General features: G+C 43.6%; 1 protein-coding gene across 1 annotated transcript in view; it reads left to right on the top strand.

The window, feature by feature from the left end:
• Window positions 1-19,854, top strand: part of RNGTT (RNA guanylyltransferase and 5'-phosphatase) — a 282,742-nt gene that overhangs the window by 141,199 nt on the left and 121,689 nt on the right. The window lies entirely within an intron of this gene.

Below are 19,854 nucleotides of genomic sequence, written 5' to 3'. Positions count from 1 at the left end.
TGCCCCCTCCCTGGCAACCTTGGTTACCAAGGGCTAAGTCCAGAGCTGTGACCTGTCAAAGCCTCCTCAGAATGGCTTTCTCCCTCTGAGGCGGAGGACATCTTGGGTGATTCCCTCCGTCCAATCAGGGAGGCAGGAACTAATTTTCTTCCTCTTTCTGTCTGGCATGTGGGCCACCCTCTCTTCAGCTTTGTTCCTGCCTCCAGGGAGAGAAGTTCTTCAGCAGACTAGCTCTGCTCCCTTTTTTCTCTCTATCTCTTATTCACCTTTCTTCTTCCTCAAACAATTCTTTACCTTACTCCTTAGTCCTTCTCCTCCCATTTCCTCTTCTTTTACTCCTCTTGCCAAAGAAAAAAAAGGAGGACGACATGGCTTCTAGAGAGTCATCGGACTCTGAGGATAGCTTCATGGAGGAGAGTATGGGCTGTTCCCACGGAGCTGTCCTTCCGGGGGCGGGAACAAGCCTATCCGGCACCGGCATGCCTCACAGGCTTGCATGGCTCCGCGGTGAGGAAACAGGCTCAAAAGAAACTTAGGCCTCTAAATGGCCTCATCTGGCACTGCAGGAGCTCGTTAAAGCAGCGTGCCTCAGCCAGCCAGCCAAGAGCAGCGCCACCTGGCGGAGCTCAATTTTGGCAGGAAACATAAACGCGATGAGTGATTTCCCACCTCATCTCAGAGACGCACTTGCCAATCTTCCGGCGGGAGAGACATGGCAAAAACACAATCCAGATACCCAGAGCTCCAGCTGACAAGCCCAGGAGGACCATGTAAGTGTTTCCCCAAGGGTGTTACCTCCAGAATTCCTGTCAGCAACTAGACAGGCTATGAGGGAGGAAATCCTGTCACTTTGCCAGTCAGAAGCACCTTGGCCCAGTAAAGATGTCATGAATCTCCTCAGCTCTGGCGCCATGTGAATGTGCCCATGCCAGCCTCCTGGCTGGAGATTCTACAGCAAGCTTTCCCCCTTTGAATCTAGCCCTGCCTTTACAACAGGTACTCAGTTTTGAGGCTTTTCCACAAAGGCGTTGGAAGTATGCCTGTCTGACTCAAGGAATCCCTTCTCTTCTCAGGCTCTCCTCAGTTCTAAGATGAAGTCCTTAGAGGCAAGGATTAATAGAGTCAACATAGTGACACAGCAGCCTCAGAGCCATCAGTGTAATGATTGTGGCTGCTTCTGTTTTAACAGAAATGTTAAGCTTCTTGACGACTGTTTTTTCCTGTCAGTTTCATGTATGCCAACATTCATCATAGAGTAACTTTATCCAGCAGAAACAACGAAAATAAGACAATGCCTAACAGAGACCTTTCCTAGCAGTCCTTCATACAGCTCACACAGACGAGTAAAACCTGGTCTGAAATTGCTTTAGATTCTAGTATCTTAGGACTAAGATACTAGAAACAGGAAACAGACTCCAAAGTATTACAATTGCTACAGCTGGGTGAATGTTCTTATTTCAGTTGCATTCAGCCTGTCTCTGGAGTCATTCCTGTATGGCACCATTTCTAAAAGAGCATGTTTTGTATAGTGATTAGAGCATTGGGCTAGGATTTGGGAAATCCAGGTTCAAATGCCATTCAGCCTGAAAAGCTTGCCTGTGACCTTCTCATAGTCTGGGCTGCTTTGCAGGATTGTTGTATGAATGAAATGGAAAGGTATAAAATGTTATAGCCACTTTGAGTCCCCATTGAACTGAAAGGTGGGGCTTAGATAAACTCTACACCCACCTTTTTAAAGGATCGCTTACATTTCTACTCGCCCAGGACAAATCGTTTACACACAAACTTTCATTAAATTGGCAGCTGTCAGGGCCCCTACTGTCAGGGCCCCTACTGCAATCCTTTAGCAAATTTATACTTCATTTCAGTGATCATTGTTGTTGTTGTTGATGGCCTTTATCTCTAATTCAGTCACTGTAGAGTGTAAATAATGTAAACTGTTAGCTTATTTAGGAAGCAGAATTTCCCTGCTGCAATTTTCTTTAAGCTGCTAATCAACAGGTCATTATGATATTTTTACAAGCTTGCTGTCTAATCCTCACTGATGATTTATTAGACAAGCTTGCTATCTATCTTCATTGGTAATTTTTTCTACAAGAGAAATTAAAAATTCAGTGGTCTGCTGTCTTGCCCACCACTCATAGGTCTCCTACAATTCTTTTTCACAGCTGTCGCTGTGAGGATTTAGATCCAGTGATTTCCCCACCTCTCTTTAATTTTTGAGTGCTCCTTACTCGGGGTGTGTGCTTCGGGAATCCGATTTGGGTAAAATACCCATATTGGACCCGATCCAGAAAGCTTCGGGATTTCCGAATCTGGCCCCCGATTCAGAAATCCTGAAGCAAAGCTTCCTGAAGCATTTGGGAAGCTTCAGAGGACCTGGGGGGGGGGTTAGGTTTAAAAGGCCCTTTTGCAAGCGGCAGGGCACTTTAAACCTAACCATTCCCTCCCACCCTTTCCTCCCCACCCCCCTTACCTGGCACCGACAGAAGGGAAGGCTGGGCCTCTCTGCCAGCTGGCTGCGGTGGCGGCAGGAGGAAAGGCCCTCTCTGCTGGCCAGCCACGCCGGCACAGCACCGGCAGGAGGGAAGGCCCTGTCTGCCAGCCAGCTGTGCCTGCTGCGGCAGCATCAGGAGTGAAGGCTCTGTCTGCTGGCCAGCTGCACTGGCCACGGCGGCAGCAGGAGGGAAGGCCCTATCTGCTGGCCAGTTGCATTGGTGGCGGTGGCAGCAGGGAAGCCCCTAGCTGCACAAACTAAGTGGGGTGGGGGGGATGGGGTTAAAGGGTGGGGACGAGTGTTTAAGGGTGGGGGCAGCTTCCCCCTCCCCCTCCCCCATCACTTCAGTATGCTCCGAATCTTTATGGAGCATACCGAAGCAATCTGGAAACCTGAATCCGAAGCGGCATGCCGCTTCAGAGTTTGGGGATTTCCAGATCTTTTCCCCACTTCGGGTAAACCCGAAGTGGGAAACCTGAATCTTTTTAGGTTGCACACCCCTACGCCTTACTTGTTAGGGAGGACAAATGGAAAAGCCTATTTTAGGTCTAGATCATCTAATTTTGTCCAGTTTCGCTTGGCTGACTTATTCATATTATATCCTTCTTGCAGAGAGTCCCTCCGCTGTTAGGAGTGCACACTGCTAGTGACAGTCTGTTTATAAAATGCACAACTAGGGAATACCTCTTGATGCTGCTTCACAATTTTCACTATTTGGGGGTGAATCTGCTATGTTTTCACTCTCACTGAAGACTCTGGCAGTTTTGGTCAGTTCCTTTTTTCGTACTATAGCAATAGTCTCAGTTTTTTTTCTGAGTGGGAACTGCTGTTCCTTGACTACTGTAATTTGCATCTCCCTGATGCTTCATTTTTAGTGGCAACACTTCCGTCTGTAGAATGAGGACATTGCAGGTTCTAACCTATGTCTCTCCATTCATAAAAATTCCGATCTTTAATGTATCCAGTGTCCTGGCTGGAATTCCGTACCAGGGGTTAGCTATCAGCCCTCATGTCTCACAATACTGTCAGTTATATTAGTCATTCAAGCAGTATCCTTGCACAGCCCTTCCTTTGTAGTTTGGTAGAGACTATCACACTCTCTCGAGTGCATGACTTTCCCCACTAGAGTGCTGTTTTTCCTTGCCACTTTCTTGCTTGTACTTTGGCAGGGACAGTTTTAGAGAGCTCCCTTGTTCTTTAGAAGCACCTCTGGGTTAATGTCAAGGAAACATTAAACATCTGTTGGGAAGGCAGTCTTCCAGGGTCTCTTGTTTTGAGAGCTTCACTCCTGCCACCTTCAGTAATTGAGCTTGCTGCTCTCTCAGTGTGGGGCTGCACAGAAGCCACAAAGATAAAAACATTGTTTCTCTTTTCTGTAGCTGTTGTTCATTGAGTGGTCTTCTGTGCATGCACACCTCCCCCTCTTTTGCCTTCTGTGAACTCTCAGGAACATCAGTTTCTGAGGGGTCTCTGGTGGTGGCACGTGATGTTTTTGGTGGGAAAGTGCCAAGGGGAGAAGTGGCGCTCCTAGTCTTCTAAAACTTTAGAAATATTTTCTGTGGTTGGCCTGCAACATGCACATTCGGAATGTGTGCCTGCACAGAAGACCGCTTGATGAACAATTACAGATAAGTGTGTAATCCTGTTTAATTTGTTTGATTTCCAATATTAGAAAATACCTCTAGAAGCACAATCATTTTACCTCTAGAAGCACAATCATTTTAGAAGGCAAAACAAAGCTCCCAGCTCAAACCCATCCAACGTATCATCACTGAGCTACAACCCATCCTGGAAAACGATACCTCTCTTTCAGAAGCCCTGGGTAGCAGACCTTCCCTTGCCTACAGACAGCCCCCCAACCTTAAACAACTTCTCACTTACAATCATGAATCGGCTAGCAGAGTCACCAGCACAGGTACCAGGCCCTGCAACAGACCCAGATGCCAGCTCTGCCCCTATATCTACCCAGGGAATACAATTTCAGGACCCAATGGCATCAACTACACTGTCTCTGGCTCTTACAGCTGCTCATCCTCCAATCTGATATATGCCCTCATGTGCCAACAATGTCCTTCTGCTCTGTACATTGGACAAACCAGCCAACCTCTACGCAAAAGAATAAATGGACACAAATCTGACATTAGAAATGGCAACGTCCAGAAACCAGTGGGAGAACACTTCAATCTACCAGGACATTCCATTAAAGACTTAAAGGTCGCTGTAGTTCAACAGAAACCTTTCAAAAACAAAATCCAACGGGAGGCTGCTGAATTGGAATTCATATACAAATTTGACTCTATCAAGCTTGGACTGAATAGGAACTATGAATGGTTATCTCATTATCACAGGTAACTGATTTCCTTTACAGAGGCGGGGTCAGGGGGAGTCCAGGGGCACCTGGCGTGGGCTTTCGAGGACCACGGTTCTCTTTGTCAGATGTATCTGGCGGGGAGGAGTGTGGTTATCGAGGGCTTGTGCTGCAGTGCTGCTGAACTCTTTTTGATTTTGCTACTACAGACTAACACGGCAAACTCCTTTGAATCTTTACACAAGCAAACTGATCCCCACACCAAAAGGAGCTGTCTGCATCTCCATATCAAAGGAGTTGTTTACATCCCCCCTGTCCTCCTTCCCCGCTTCCCCCCCCTCTCCTCCTCTATATTTGGCCAGTTTCCTTCTGCCCTCCATGCATCTGACGAAGAGAACGTGATTCTCGAAAGCTTATGCTACAATAAAATCGGTTAGTCTTAAAGGTGCTACTGGACTCTTTTTGATTTTGCTACTACAGACTAACACGGCTAACTCCTCTGGATCTATTCTACAACAGTTTCCCTTAATTTTAAAGAATATTTCTATTCCACCTCTTCAAAGTTCTGCTTGAGGCAGCTTACAATTTAAAAAAATCAAAGTATAAAAAGACAGGCCTTTAGATTAGGCAGACTCAGGGAGGAGAGGTCCATCCATGGCTACTAGCCATGGTGACTGAAGGGAGCCCCCATAACTAGAGGCAGCAAACCTCTGAATGCCAGTGGTGGAAGGCAGCAGCAGGGCAGGCCTCATCCTGTATAACCGGTTTGCCCTATAGGGCCACTGGTTGGCTATTGTGTGAAATAGGAGGCTGAACTGCACAGACCATTGGTCTGATCCAGCTGGTTCTTATGTTTGAAAGCAGGTCCCACCTCAAAAAGTTTGAGAACTAAATAGAGCATTTTATTCTCTCTGGTATTTATATATTTATTTATAACAATAACAGTAACAGAAAAACAAAATAACACAAATAGTACAAAACAAAATATATATACAGTCATCCTGCCCATCAGTAACAACAACAAATGTCCATACTTACGCCAGCTAATTAGAAAACTTCATTTCAGTATAACAAAGATTTCTTCAAAGATATATATTGCCAGACATCTTAATTCAGTGGATAATCTAAACACCTCTGCCATTTTTTCTCATGACTTCTAACTTCCTCCTCTTCCATTTTTATCAGCAGAGTATACCATTTAGACAATAGTCCCTTAATGTTACCTAACACCAATTCCTCCAATTTTGAGAATTTTTTAAATTCTTGTATCTCCTTAAGAAAGCAAGCAAATAACTTTTCACTTGTCACTAGTTACTGTATGTTTGCTTACTAGCCTTATCGCTTCATAAGGGATTATTATATTATCCTTGATCAAGTCCCCATCATGACTCAAACCTTCTTTCCCTTATTTTCCCAATTTATTTGTATTTTGATTTGTTATTAAATCACATTCTCTCACTGCTGATACCAAGGATGTTTTTTTAAAAAATATGATAATAATCTGGTTTGTGTATCATCTTTTTATTAAATTTGGACAGCTTTAGTTAACTGCCTACCTCAACAGAAAGTCAGTTTGCACCTTTTACTCTCTGAAATATCAGCATAAGCCAACTAATTAATTTTATCTATAAATTTTTATCTTCCTGGAAGTGTTTCTCTCAGATAGAATTAGACTAAAAAAAAATACTTCTTTCTTTCTGGAATGTACTCTGCCCCCCCCTCCCAGTCTTTCTATGCTTCTGCATTTCGGTAAAAATTCCTGAAGAATTTTTGAAGAAAATTAGCTATTGACCTCCCTCTGAACTTGCTGATAAAGTTCTTCATAAAGCCAGATAATGATTTTCTCATGTGGTTTCCCAACTTGTTATTTCTAGTCATCCAAATTGTCCTGTCCTTTCTTATCATTAGGAGACAAGTTCTTAGAAGATAGATTTGACCAGTGTTTGAAGGAGACACCTCCCACTTTGTTTCTACAGTCAATCATTCTCCTGCCTCTGTTGGAAAAGGTTAAAAGTTCTGATGTTTGCCCTGTAACTTGCTTTAGGCCAGGTCTTTTTTTTATATATATAGGTGGTGCTGAAACTTGAATGTGTAAGCCATTTGCTTCAGATGGAAAACTGGGATAGAAGCGTGCATGGATTTCTGTTCCAAAGTGCAGCCTGTAACTTCTGAAAGCACTTGCTAATGTAAATATCTGTTTAGTGTAGGGCCTAACTAGACTAGATCCTCCTAGTGTTTTTGAAGCATAATAGTAATTATATTGGACCTTAATTTGAATCAAATTTATGACATGTTGCACATTTTTTGCTATTCTAACAGTCACACTATTGTTAGCTCTGGAGAGCAAGAAAGGTAGACAAAGAGGCACTGATGGCCTTTTGTTCTTGTTTTGGCTAATAATTGTGTAGGTTTGGTGGTTTCAGTATGCTGAACTGTGTGACAGTGGAAGGGGTTAAAACTCTTCACAACACATGCCGTGGCTCCAAGGCAAATTGAGGACATGGTGGCATGTATCTGCCTTTAAAATCTGCCTGGAAGTTCCAATAATCTTATTCAGTTAGGCCCCAAGAATGTAGGAATTAACTATACACATTTCTATCTGTATTTCTATGTCTTTGAGAATCAAGTTTCTGATTCCATGGGTGAAATTCATTTAACTATGCCTACATTCTTACTACATTCATCCCAATTGCTGCCTGTATCCAAACTGCTGTTTTGCTTTAATGCAGTGAAATGCTGAAACAGTACAAAGCTCATGGTGAAGGTCTAGATTTCTGATAAGATTTCTAGCCTCTGGAATGTAACATCTCAAGGTAATACATGTCTCAAGGTAACAGTGTTAACCTTAAAAGTAGCTGCACTGTTTTCTAGAAGGTTATCACTTGTTTTCACAAAGACATTTTCGTTTTCTGTTAGCATGCTTTGGATCTCAAGATGTTAAGACCCAGCCTGAGGGGGTTAAAGACACACTAGCTTATGTCATGTTTGGGCCAAACCTTTTTAAATATGATAGTTATATTCCTCTATGCTTCCTTCCTTTTTTCCTCTCTCTGAAGACTATTCCTAATTAAATTCATTACCAATGAAATTGGCCACTTGTCATGCCAGTGTAGCTCTCTCAATTTGTTTGTAGATTGGCCTTTTGGAAGAACACACTGTCAGTGTTCTGTGATAGCATTGACCCTTACAGCTGTATTTTCTGGTCATGAATAATCATCCATTATGCTCCGTTTCCATGGCAAGTTTCCCAGTAGTTGCTCTCTTAAATTACTTTTATCCCATTTTTGTCATATTGTTCCATTTTGTTGATGGGTACCTTTAAAATATACTAAATAAGCCTATAAAACATGTTTTTTTCTCTTGAATAATTTTCATATACTGTAAAGGATGAAACTATGTTATTATTGACTGTGATGGTAGCTTTTTTTCTTGTCCTCTTTTGATTTTTTTTCAGGAATACTTTTTATTTTAAGATTAAAAGCCCAATAAAAAGGCCTCTTTTGAAATGTACAGAATATGGCCACTACTGTTTCAGATCTAGAGATTTTAGTTCCATGGTTAGAAACCCAGTCAGTACTAGGTTGGTTTTTCTTCCCTCTCCAGTGACAGTTAAACATTTCCTAGTTCCCACTGAATTTATCATCAGTATCTTTTCATGCCTGTTCACTTTTGACTTCTCCTTCTCAGTGGAAATGAGCAGTGCTTAATTCTGGAACCCATATATGAAAGCTGTCTGTTGGGCTTCATGTTTCATTTAGAATGCAAGAGGATGGAGCAGTAAAATTCATTTTTCACCTAATTGCTGCTAATGTTCATTGGTCTTTCATCTTTATCTGCCGCCGATTAAATTATCTAGTGAAAATGTGGCCACTCAATGATAGTCTTCCTGATTCAGTGGCACCTCATGCTAGTATATGTAGACAATTGTTGCAGCCAATAAGAGACTGCTGCATGGTGGTTCAGCAGACTAGTTTTATGGAGTATGGGCAGCCACCCACCCCTCTTTCCCCTCTCTCCTACTGTATGTATTTGGTTGCAGAGAAGAATCACTATACTATGTCCCAGGCTATGAATGTGAGAAAGGTGGGGAAAAGAGGGGCATGTTAGCTGAGGAAATGAGAACAGGATGACAGAAGAACTTTTTATTACGCTTTTCCTGTTCCTCTTTCTCCTTGCACTCTCATCCCACCTGTTGTTTTTAGACTCATGAAGATAGTGTGTGGGGAGAAACAAAGGCACAAGTTCCTCCTGCCACCTGTAGAGACTGAAGAATGGATAGGGAAAGTTGAATGGTAGTGGGTGTGGGACGAATGTTTCAAGCTGCTAACTATCTAGAGAGTGAGGGCTCAGGTGTCAGGTGCTCAGGAATCCTCAGAATAAGGAGATTCAACTTTTCCTACTAGCTCCTCAAGGAGGAAGATGCTGAGGACCTTCAGACTGGGGGAATTGTCTCAGGAGCATTAAACAAGAGAGGCTTTTCCAAAGGTATGATTAAAAGTTAAGAGAAAACATTGTTTCTCCTCATCTCATAAGTTTAGCCTACAACAGCTCCTTTATCCATCATTATGGTTCTTCTTAGTGATAATAAATTAATTCTCCTCAGTTCAGTTTGGAATCAGGATAGTATTTTTCTGAGACAACTCTAGAAAAATGCTACCCAGGGGTCATTTCGTAGAAAAAGAACTGCAGGAACTCATTAGCATAATTCATTAGCATATGCCACACACCTTGATCGGGCCAAAATGGCTAGGATTCGGCTGCTACCAGAGGGGGGAGTGGCCAAAACAGCCTGGACCACATAAGTGCTGGGCAGGGGAGGGTTCCCCCACCTGGCACCGACCAGATCCCAGCAGTTCTGGCCCCGATCCTGGCAGAAAATGGCCCAAATGGCCGAAAATGACCATTTTGGGCCAGGATCGGGGTCGAAAAGGACTGGATCTGGTCAGAGCCAAGTGGGGGAACCCTCCCCTGCCCAGCACTGACCTGGTCCAGGCTGTTTCGGCCCAGATCTGAGCCCAAAGGGGCCCAAAAGTGCCGGAAATGGCCATTTTGGGCCTATTTGAGCCCAAATTGGGGCCTAAAGGGCTGGGACTGGGTCAGTGCTGGATGGGGGAAGCCTCCCCCACCTAGCACCAACCTGATCCGGGCCCCTTTGGCCCCAATCCAGGCCAAAACAGGCCACAAATGGTCACAAATGGCCAGGATCAGGGCTGAAATGGCCAGGACTGTGTCCATGCTGGGCAGGCACCAACCAGATCCGGGCTGTTTTGGCCCCAATGCAGGCCAAAATGGTCCAAAATGGCCAACAATGGCCATTTGGGGCCTGTTTTGGCCCAGATTGGGGCCGAAATGGCCGGGACCGCATTGGTGCAAGGTGGGAGTGGCTTCCCCCACCCAGCACCAACCTGATCCAGGCTGAAATTTGCCCAAAATGGCCCTTTTGACCAATTTTTGCTGTGATCAGGGCCGTTTTGGCCCTTATCCAGGCCAAAACAGGTCCAAAATGGCCCCAAACGGCCATTTTAGGCCAGTTGCGGCCCGGATCAGTGCCCAAACAGCCGAGATTGGGTCGGTACTGGGCAGGGGACACTTCCCCCGCCCAGCACTGACCCGATCCGGGCCGTTTTGGCCCCAATCAAGGCCTAAATGGTCCAAAATGTTTTAAAGTTATGTGGGCGGGGGCCACCTGACTTGGGGGGACTACCGGAATGGTGTTCCAGTGTGTTCCCCCTCGAAATAAGTCCTGATTCTACCATTTTCAGACAATGATACTGTTGGGCACACGCACTAACTTTATATTATTTTATTATTTTCAACTTCCTTTCAAAATTTTATCTACTTCTTGGCATCACCAGAGCTGTTGGCATCCTTGGCACAGCTCAGGGAATTCCCTGAGGCTTAGGAGTGAGATACAGTTTTTGATCTTTTCTTCCTTATGTGGCCTTGTGCAGGAGGGTGGGGGAATCTTTCAGGAAATAAAAAGGAAATCTGCCTAAGCTTCAGCTTATTTAAGTTTCGAGGACTGCAAAGTTCCCTGCGGCCTTTAAAAAAAAAAAAACCTTTGAAAGGATTTTTTGCTTATTTCTGTCAGATACAAAATTTACTAACAAAGGCTAACAAATTAAAATATACATAATAAAAAGACATCTTAAAATCATTACAACCAAAGAAAAACACATCATTAAAATAATTAAAGCTAAACTAAAATCCACATTCAAAAACATACAAACAATAATTTTCAGACTTAGACTAAAAGCAGAGAACTGCCTTAAATTTGTGTGCAAATGGAAGTGTCTGCCTCACTGAACTTTCTTGTGAACATTGAGCCTGAATTCTGACCATAGGTATGCAGAATTTGCAAGTCTTCAGTGCTCAGTGTAATTGATACTGTTTTTTTCCTCATAAGTCAGCTGATCACTAATCAGAATGTGCAAAACAGAAATGCACAGGAAGTTGAGTTTACAAAGAGATTAGAACAGTAGTAAATGGTCAGTAGAGGAGGTCACTTCTATAAAGTACCATTATAGTCTATTGCAATGTTTATTGTACACATAGCCTCCCTTTTTTACTGCAATGTCCTCTGTACCCCCCTTTCTTTATTAATGACATGTCATGCCTTAGACACAGTTTTTCATTTACATTGCTTTTAAATTGTGTCATACAAAACCTACTAAATTGTTTATTGAAGGTCTTTGCTCTCTGATAGAATTGCTTTTCATATTTTGTAATTCACCTTGTGATCTTTCCTCCGTGGGAATGGTGAGCTATAAATGAAGTTAGTAATAATTTTTTTTTATTAACTTTTTCAAAAATAGTAACAACAATATCACAAAATACAACTAACTAAAACAATCCTTAAGTTTTAACAGTTCATAAAGTACAATATTGCCAATAAATTTCCACAACTAATTGAATAATACAAACATGGATCATTATAAATTTCCAATTTCACAGCAGATATATTCATTAGCAGCTATTCAATTTCTAGATATTTAAATAAAAATATGAATTCAAATCTCTGGATTAATGATCATGTAGTAAGGTAGCTTTGTAAGTAGGAGATCATTTTTTGTGAGAAAATTTAAAAAAGGGTGCCATTTTTCATAAAAGTAAGTTGAGCTGCTTGGATCTAATGCTAGTTGCATCCTTTCAGAAAGAAATAATTTTTTTTAATGCAAGTTAGTGCTTTGCATTAGAAAATCCACTGATGTTCATTCTTGTCCATATCCTGGAGCAGTGACATTTTGGGGAGGAGGAGACCAAATAATTAAAAGCGTACAAAATTTACAAGATAAAGTAAAAACATATGATTTTGCAAGCTATTTCTTAAAATATTTTTGTCTTTTGTTAAAATAATTTTGTACTGTTTCAGAATAGTGTTTAGCCATCTTAAATCCAAATTTCAGCTTCAAAATTTAGCAGCCCAGATGGCATTGACGATAGGACTTTCATGAAGGCCCTGTTGTGTAAGTAGCCACCAGAATGTAATTATGTTTGGATAATCTGACATAAGTAGTTTTTTTAGTTTTGGAGGAGTTTGTTCTTCCAAGACACAATTTTTAAAGTGGTTGTTACCCTGTTTTTTTTCAGTTGTGACACCAGTGTTTATGAATTTAGTTGTGGCACCAATGTTTATGAATTTGGACATCTGAGTCACTCTGATTGTATGGGTTCTGTATTCCAGATTCTGGGTTTTAAAAAACTGTCACGATCAGGGCTAGGGCTCCCACTGGGGCGGGGGCTGAGCTGAGCGTTGGGCTGCGAGCAAGAGTCCAAAACATGCCGAGGTCACGAGCCGGGGAGTCTGTCCGTCAGGGGCGTGAGTAGAGGAGAGTCAGGGAGCCGTACCGAGGTCTGAGAGCCGGGGAGTCTGTCCATCAGGGGCGTGAGCAGAGGAGAGTCAGGAAGCCGAACCAAGGTCTGAGAGCCTGGTAGTCAGTTTCAAATGGAGACAGGCAAGACGTGGTCGGGGACGGAGCCAAGGTCAGGTCGCAGGAGATCCTTCCGAGCAAAGGCAGGATACGAGGTGAGCTGCCGGGTGCAAGGAGTGTGAACAAAGTTGCTCCCACGCTGGGCGTTCCACTTATAAGGTCAGGGCGGCATAAGAGGGCCAGGTGTCTCGCCTCTGCGTGATTGCTCCACCTTGTCCTTGGTGGTCAGCTCCGCCCGTCACTGCGCCTGCAGCCATGTGCTCCTCCTCCATTCCCACACTGCCTCTCTTGCACGAGCTTTCCGCCTTGCTGCTGGCTCGCAAGGCTTGGTTCTCCGAGGCGCCGGTTCCGCCTCCTCTCTGCGCGCCCCCTCACCTCCACTATCCTGCACTGAGGGGCCGGGTTGCTGGTTGCCGTCTGGTGCTTCAGAGGCTGCGGGTGAGTCTCGCGCTGGCTCTTCCAGCCCCTCCTCAGAGGAGGAGGAATCATCTGCAGGCAGAGCACCCCGCTGGTGCGGGTCTCTGACAAAAACATTCTTAGGGATATTTTGACAAATTAGTTTCTTGTTTAGATTAAAATGGTAAGAAAGCTGTCCAACAGAAAGTTGGATCTGTCAAACATATGAAATGCCAAGCCTTGATGGAAACATTACAAAATGTTCAACAGAAAGTTGATCTGTCAAACATATGAAATGCCAAGCCTTGATGGAAACATTACAAAATAAAAAATGTTTTTTTAGGTGTCATTGTCAAATGTAAGGGGGTTGTGGTTCGGTGGTAAAGCATCTGATTTGCATATAGATGTTCCCAGGTTTGATCTCCAGGTAAAAGGATCAAATAATAAGTGATGAGAGAGACTTCTCTACCTGAAACCCTGGATAGCCACTGCTAGAGGTGTGCACTAGAGATAGAAACGAAATGGAAAAAAATGAACCCTGAGTTTTGTGGTTCGTCGCGTTCCATGAAACACGAGCCACGAATTTTCATGAAATTGTCCCGTTTCATGAAACGATTCATTAGGTTCATGATTCATCAGATCCTGGGGCCTTACAATGGCCCCTTCATAGTCAGAGATGCCAAACTTGCAGGGAGACTTCGGCAAGCTCTCCTCCAGCCACTCTCCAAATAGCTGTCTTCAGGCTCTCTTTGCTGACTTTTCCCTACCGTCCTCCTGGTCTCCTGCTTTCTGCTGCAGCTGGAAGAAAAGTCAAGCAGAGCGGATCTGCTTGAGTTTTCCTCTCTTCAGGTTCTTTTTGCTGACTTTTTCTTCCTGTCGTCCCATCCTCCTGTTGCTCTGACATACCCTCCCCCACCTCCAAGTTCTTGAAGGAAAAGCTGAGCAGAGTGAATCTGCTCAGGATCCGCTCCAGGGAGCTTTTGTGCAGGGGTGGGGATGGGAAGGCATGTCAGAGCAGCAGGAGGACAGGAGGTAGAGAGTCAGGGAAGGGTTCCTGAAGCTGGCAAGCAGCAAGCAGTGGCAGAAGGGCCTGCTGAGGCCGCTGCCACTAGTCCACCATCCCATTCTTAAAAATGAAGAAGGGAAACACAGAGGGGAAGGAGTCTCCGACTACAGTTCCCAGGTAAACTTGTGCAGACCCTCATTGCTTAGCTCTCAGGTTGGCAGGGAGAGCTGCTTATCAAGGTCATGTAGGCTAAGATTGGGGTTTCCACAGCAACAAAAGGTCTGCAGACATTCTGGGCCTATGTTGCCTAGGGAATCAGTGGATCGGCGCCCGCCTGTCTGGCATCACAACACATTCATGAATCAAACAAATTGACCCCAAAAAGTTGTGGATTTCATGAAAAACAGGGCACCACGAAACACGTTTTTGCGATACACGAATCTGCCCAATTCATCACAAAATTTGATTAGTATTTCGATTTGTGCTCATGTCTAATGTGCACACACACACCCCCCCCAAATCCAGGCTTTCCAGATCTGAGTTTCAGATATCCCTCCCAAAATCCAGGATCCCTAAAATTCATGTAAAATTTTCTAATACAGTTTGGCAAAATTACAGAATCTTGAATTTATTTGGTGATTATTCCCTCTGGGGAAAACAATTTGGGAGCTGGGAGGCATTTTTCAGAAAACTCCACCAAATTTGCAGTGAACCTACTCCTGAGTGCACTCTAAAGACCCACCACTCAAGTTTCAGGAAGATTGGACCCCAGGGTCCAATTCTGTGGGCCCCTAAACAGGGTGTTCCCAGCTGCTCTCCATTGTTTCCTATGGTGGGATAATTTCCAAGTTGGTGGTCAGGTGGAAACACACGGGGGCAAGCTGCCACTGGCACGCTCCCAAATGCAACTTCCACCCAGAGAAAGCCCAACAGAACCAGACTGAAGCCACCCCAGAACCCAAGTGCCCCTGAACAAGCTGCCTCAAGCCACTCCCCATTGTTTCCTATGATAGCAAAAAACCCAAGCTGGCTCTCAGACAGAAACAACAGGGGAAAGGTTGCCATTGGCCAAAAGCACACTCCTAAATGCATCTTTAACCCAGAGAAAGCCCCAAAGAACCAAACTGAACAACAGGAATAGAATCCCCATCCAACCAAGCAAATCAAGGGGACCAACATCAAACCAGAGCATCATGTCAAACCAAATGCCACCAAAACCAAACTGAAGCAAGGGACAGTGTTGCAGCTTAGCCCAACAGAACCAGTGTCACGCATAGAAGCCAAGCAGAATAATCAGGAAATAAATGAACAGTAGCTGTCTAGAACACTAACACCAAAGTTTAAACAATTCTTCAAAAGCCAATGCACCCCCCCTCCACCAGCAAAAAGTAAACTGTAAGAAATACTTGTCCCCCTCCCTCCCAGACACCAAGCTAACCCCCTCTCTTCCAAAAGAGGAACAACCAGTTATTCTGTAACTCTCAAACCACCTTCTTCAGCAGGCAGTAAATCCAGTGGTAAACCCTTTCCCAAAGGCAAAGAGAAGAGACCAGGCCTGGCAAGAGATCCAGCAGCACTCAGCAGCAGTCTCTCTCCAAGATCAGACCACACAAAATGAAGGCTGCTCAGGACCAAGCCTGCTTTTTTAAAACTCCCTTGCAGGGAGTTTGAAAAGGGTGCTCTCCACAGAAAATCTCATCGGCCGGACGAGGAAAGCTCCTGCATGGATTGGCCACTCACTCACAGCCTCCCGGTCTGTGCCTCCCCCCTCCATCTCCCCTCTTGTAAGAAAAGTGGGAGAAGACAGGGAAACAGCCAGCAAAGAGACTGAAGCCATGTTTCCTGGATTTCCCCAGATTTAGCCAGAGGTGTTGATTTTGGTTCCTGGATCAGATATGGGATTCTCTAAATTGATTGGAAAAAGTCAAATTTAGCTGGATGAGCATAAATCTGGCTTTCCCCCCAGTTCTCAAGGGTATCGCTTGTATTTGATTTGTTTGATTTGACTGTTTTCCTTCCTTTCCTTGTGTCTGCTAGGTTCTTGCTGAGTTGAGGCTTGTGTGGGCTAGTGTGTGTTTTCTCTGCTTTATTTTTTAACTTCCTGTGGCTGTTGAGTCACCTGGCTGCTGAGTAAGGTAAGTCACCTGACTTGAGTTGGGGCGGGATTTGCAATTACACAGCTGTATAAATAATCTCACATACCTAAGAGTGAGCAATCTGAAGTGAGCAAACTGGGATTTTGGTCTGGGAGTTTGGCAGGGGAGTTTGAGGAGAGTGCAGGAATGTCTAGTCCACTTATTATATTGATTGAAACAGCATGGCTATTGAGGGAGCTGAAGTAATGACCTGCAAAGTCTGTGCCATGTTTGTCTTGTTACCAGAGAGCAATAGAAATTACAGTTGCAGCAAGTTAAGCTAGTAGCCCCAATGGAGTAGAAGATACAAGGGATTGAGACATGCCTTTCCCACTCCAGCTTATCAAGGAAGGTGAAGAGTTCTTGGAAAGAATACGTAAAGCACTCTTGAGAGGGCAACAGAATGAGGAAGAGAAGATATCTCAGGAAAAGGAAGAGCATCAAATAGAGGAAGAGGGCAAGTGGAAGAAAGTGATCCAAAGGAACAGGAAAATCAGATGACGTTCTGAGCCTTTGATGCTGACAATTGGTTCCAGGACCTCTCCATAGATACTGACTCTGGACTACTGGAACAAGAGCTACTAGCCAAGGCTCCATAGAGTAAAAGTAAGTTTCTCAGGCCCCTGTGGAAGAGAGTTGTGTTTCTGCATCCCCAAATAGGAGATGTGTGGTGCTGATTGGAGAGTCTCCACTGAGGGGATAGAGGCTAAAACGAGCTGACCAGACCTGTCATCTCAACAGGTATGCTGTCTACCAGGTCTATACATCCAGGATGTGACAGAAAGACTCAGACCCACAGATTATAATCTCTTCTTGCTCATCCATATGGGAACAAATGATATCGCCTGGAACAGTTGGAATGTATTAAAAGAGACTGTGAGGCTCTGGTAAAAAGCTGAAGGACCTAGGAGCGCAAGTTGTGATTTTATCACCTTTTCCTGTCATGACTGTGGTTTAAGAACAGGGGTCAGAATACTGAATATAAATAACTGGCTACATCGATGGTGTCGTCAGGAAAGGATTGGTTTCCTAGACCACAGTCTATGCTTTTGGGATGAAGCACTTCTGTCAGGAGATGATTTGCACCTCATGAGGATAGGAAAAATACGTTTGGCAAGAGCCTTGCAAATCTGATATGGAGTGCTTTAAACTAAATCCTGCAGGCATTTACTGGTACATACTGGTGATAAGAGCACTAATGATGAGCAGGGAAGGGCTTATGTGCAGAGACTCATTAATTTGCAGATAAGGACAAATATGAAGCACTCCATGCATATAAATCATGGATTCCAGTGTGATTCTGCACTAATGTCCAGACTGTGGAAACAAACAAGAGGAATTTGAAGTATTAATACAGGATAGGAACTATGACCTAATAGACATTACTGAAACTTGATGGGATGAGACACACAATTAGAATATTAGGATTGAGGGGTACAACTTCTTTAAAAGGAATAAACCAATAGAGAAGGGTGGAGGAGTAGCATTATATGTCAAGGATGTATATACTTGTGAAGAAATATCTAAATCTGAGTATAGAAGGTCAGTTCAGAGCCTCTGGATAAAAATAAAAGGAGAAAGAAATAATAGTGATATTATAGTGGGGGACTGTTATAGACTACCAGGCCAGGCAGAGGACTTGAATGATATACTCCTAGACCGAATTGCAAAAATTTCCAGGAGAGAGGATACAGTCATTATGGGGGATTTCAGTTACCCTAATATTTGTTGGAAGTCCAACTCTGCTAAAAATGTAAGGTCTAATAAATTCCTGACTTGTCTTGCTGACTTCATCTTCCTAAAAATGGAGAAGGAAACAAGGGGGTCTGCTATCTTGGACTTGATTCTCACCAAAAGCGAAGAACTAGTTGATGAAGTGAAAGTAGTGGGCACCTGGGTAGTAGTGACCATGTCATTTTGGAGTTTAAGATCTTGGGTAAGGGAAAAGCTGAATGTAGTCAGACATATAGGTTGTATTTTAGAAAAACCAATTTTAACAAGCTCAAAATTATGCTGAGTAGAATCCCCTGGTCAGAAATATTCAAGGAGAAGGGAGTTCAAGATGGATGGGAGTTTCTTAAAGTGAGAAATTGAAGACACAATCACATACAATTCCAGTGAGAAGGAAAAGTGGGAGGAACCTAAAGAAGCTATGGTGGTTCCATAAACAGCTTTCTAAAGATCTGAAATGAACAAATTAATAGTTCATATAGAGAGAGTATTAGAAAGGCTAAAACTCAAATATGAGCTTAGGCTAGCAAGAGATGCTAAACATAACAAAAAAGGTTTGTGGTTATGTTTGGAGCAAGAAAAAGAATAGGGGAGTGATAGGCCTACTGCTGGGAGAGGAAAGTGAGGTTTAACAGGTAAGAGAGGGGGCAGAATTGCTCAATTCCTACTTTGCCTTGATCTTCTTTTGCAAGGGGAACTGTGCTCAGCCTGGCAAAAGAGGACACATGATGAAGGAATGAAATTGCAGCCTAGGATAGACATAGGGGGTGGTACATAGCCAGTTTGGTGTAGTGGTTAAGAGCGCGGGACTCTAATCTGGAGAGCTGGGTTTGATTCCCCACTCCTCCACTTGAAGCCAGCTGGGTTACCTTGGGCTAGTTATGGCTCTTTGGAGCTCTCTCAGCCCCACCCACCTCACAGGGTGTTTTGTTGTGGGGATAATAACGGCATACTTTGTAAACTGCTCTGAGTGGGCATTAGGTTGTCCTGAAGGGCGGTATATAAATCGAATGTTATTATTATAATATTATTATTATGTAAACACTTGAAACCAAGTCCCCAGGACCATATGAATTGTATCCTGGGTAGTAAAGGAATTTGCTGATGTGATTTTGGAGCCTCTGTCTATCATTTTTGAGAATTCTTGGAGAACTAGTAAAGTGCCAGAAGGTTGGAGGTGGGTAAACGCTCTCTTTTTCAAAAAGGGGGAGAAGGAGGATTCAGGTAACTATTGACCCGTCAGCTTGACATCCATACCTGGAAAAGGTTTTGGAACAAATAATCAGACATTTAGTCCTTGAGCATTTAGAAAAGAGAGCTGTGATTACTAAGAGCCAGCACGGGTTCCTTAAGAACAAGTCATGTCAGACTAACCTTATCTGTTTTTTTGAGAGAGTTCTACTTTGGTGGATCGGGAATACTGTAGACATAGTTTATCTTGATTTCAATAAGGCTTTTGATAAGGTTCCACATGATCCTCTTGTTGACAAGTTGTTAAAATGTGACTTGGATCCTATTACTGTTAGGTAAATTTATAACTAGTTGACAGATTGCACCCAAAGAGTTCTTGTAAATGGTTTCTCATCTTCTTGGAGAGGAGTGACAAGTGAAGTGCCTTGGAGATCTGTCCCAGGCCCAGTGTTCAACATCTTTATAAATGACTTGGATGAAGGAATAGAGGAGATGCTCATTAAATTTGCAGATGATACCAAATTGGGAGGGGTTGCAAACACAGTAGAAGACAGAATCAAAATTCAAAGTGATCTTGGTAGGCTGGAAAGCTGTGCTAAAACTAACAAAAAGTATTTCAACAGAGATGAATATAAAGTTCTGCATTTAGGTAGGACAAA

Source organism: Eublepharis macularius, chromosome 1, assembly GCF_028583425.1.
Source record: "Eublepharis macularius isolate TG4126 chromosome 1, MPM_Emac_v1.0, whole genome shotgun sequence".
Lineage (NCBI taxonomy): Eukaryota > Metazoa > Chordata > Lepidosauria > Squamata > Eublepharidae > Eublepharis > Eublepharis macularius.
The sequence above is the reverse complement of the archived record's forward strand: the minus strand, read 5'-3'. Positions and strand labels throughout refer to the sequence as shown.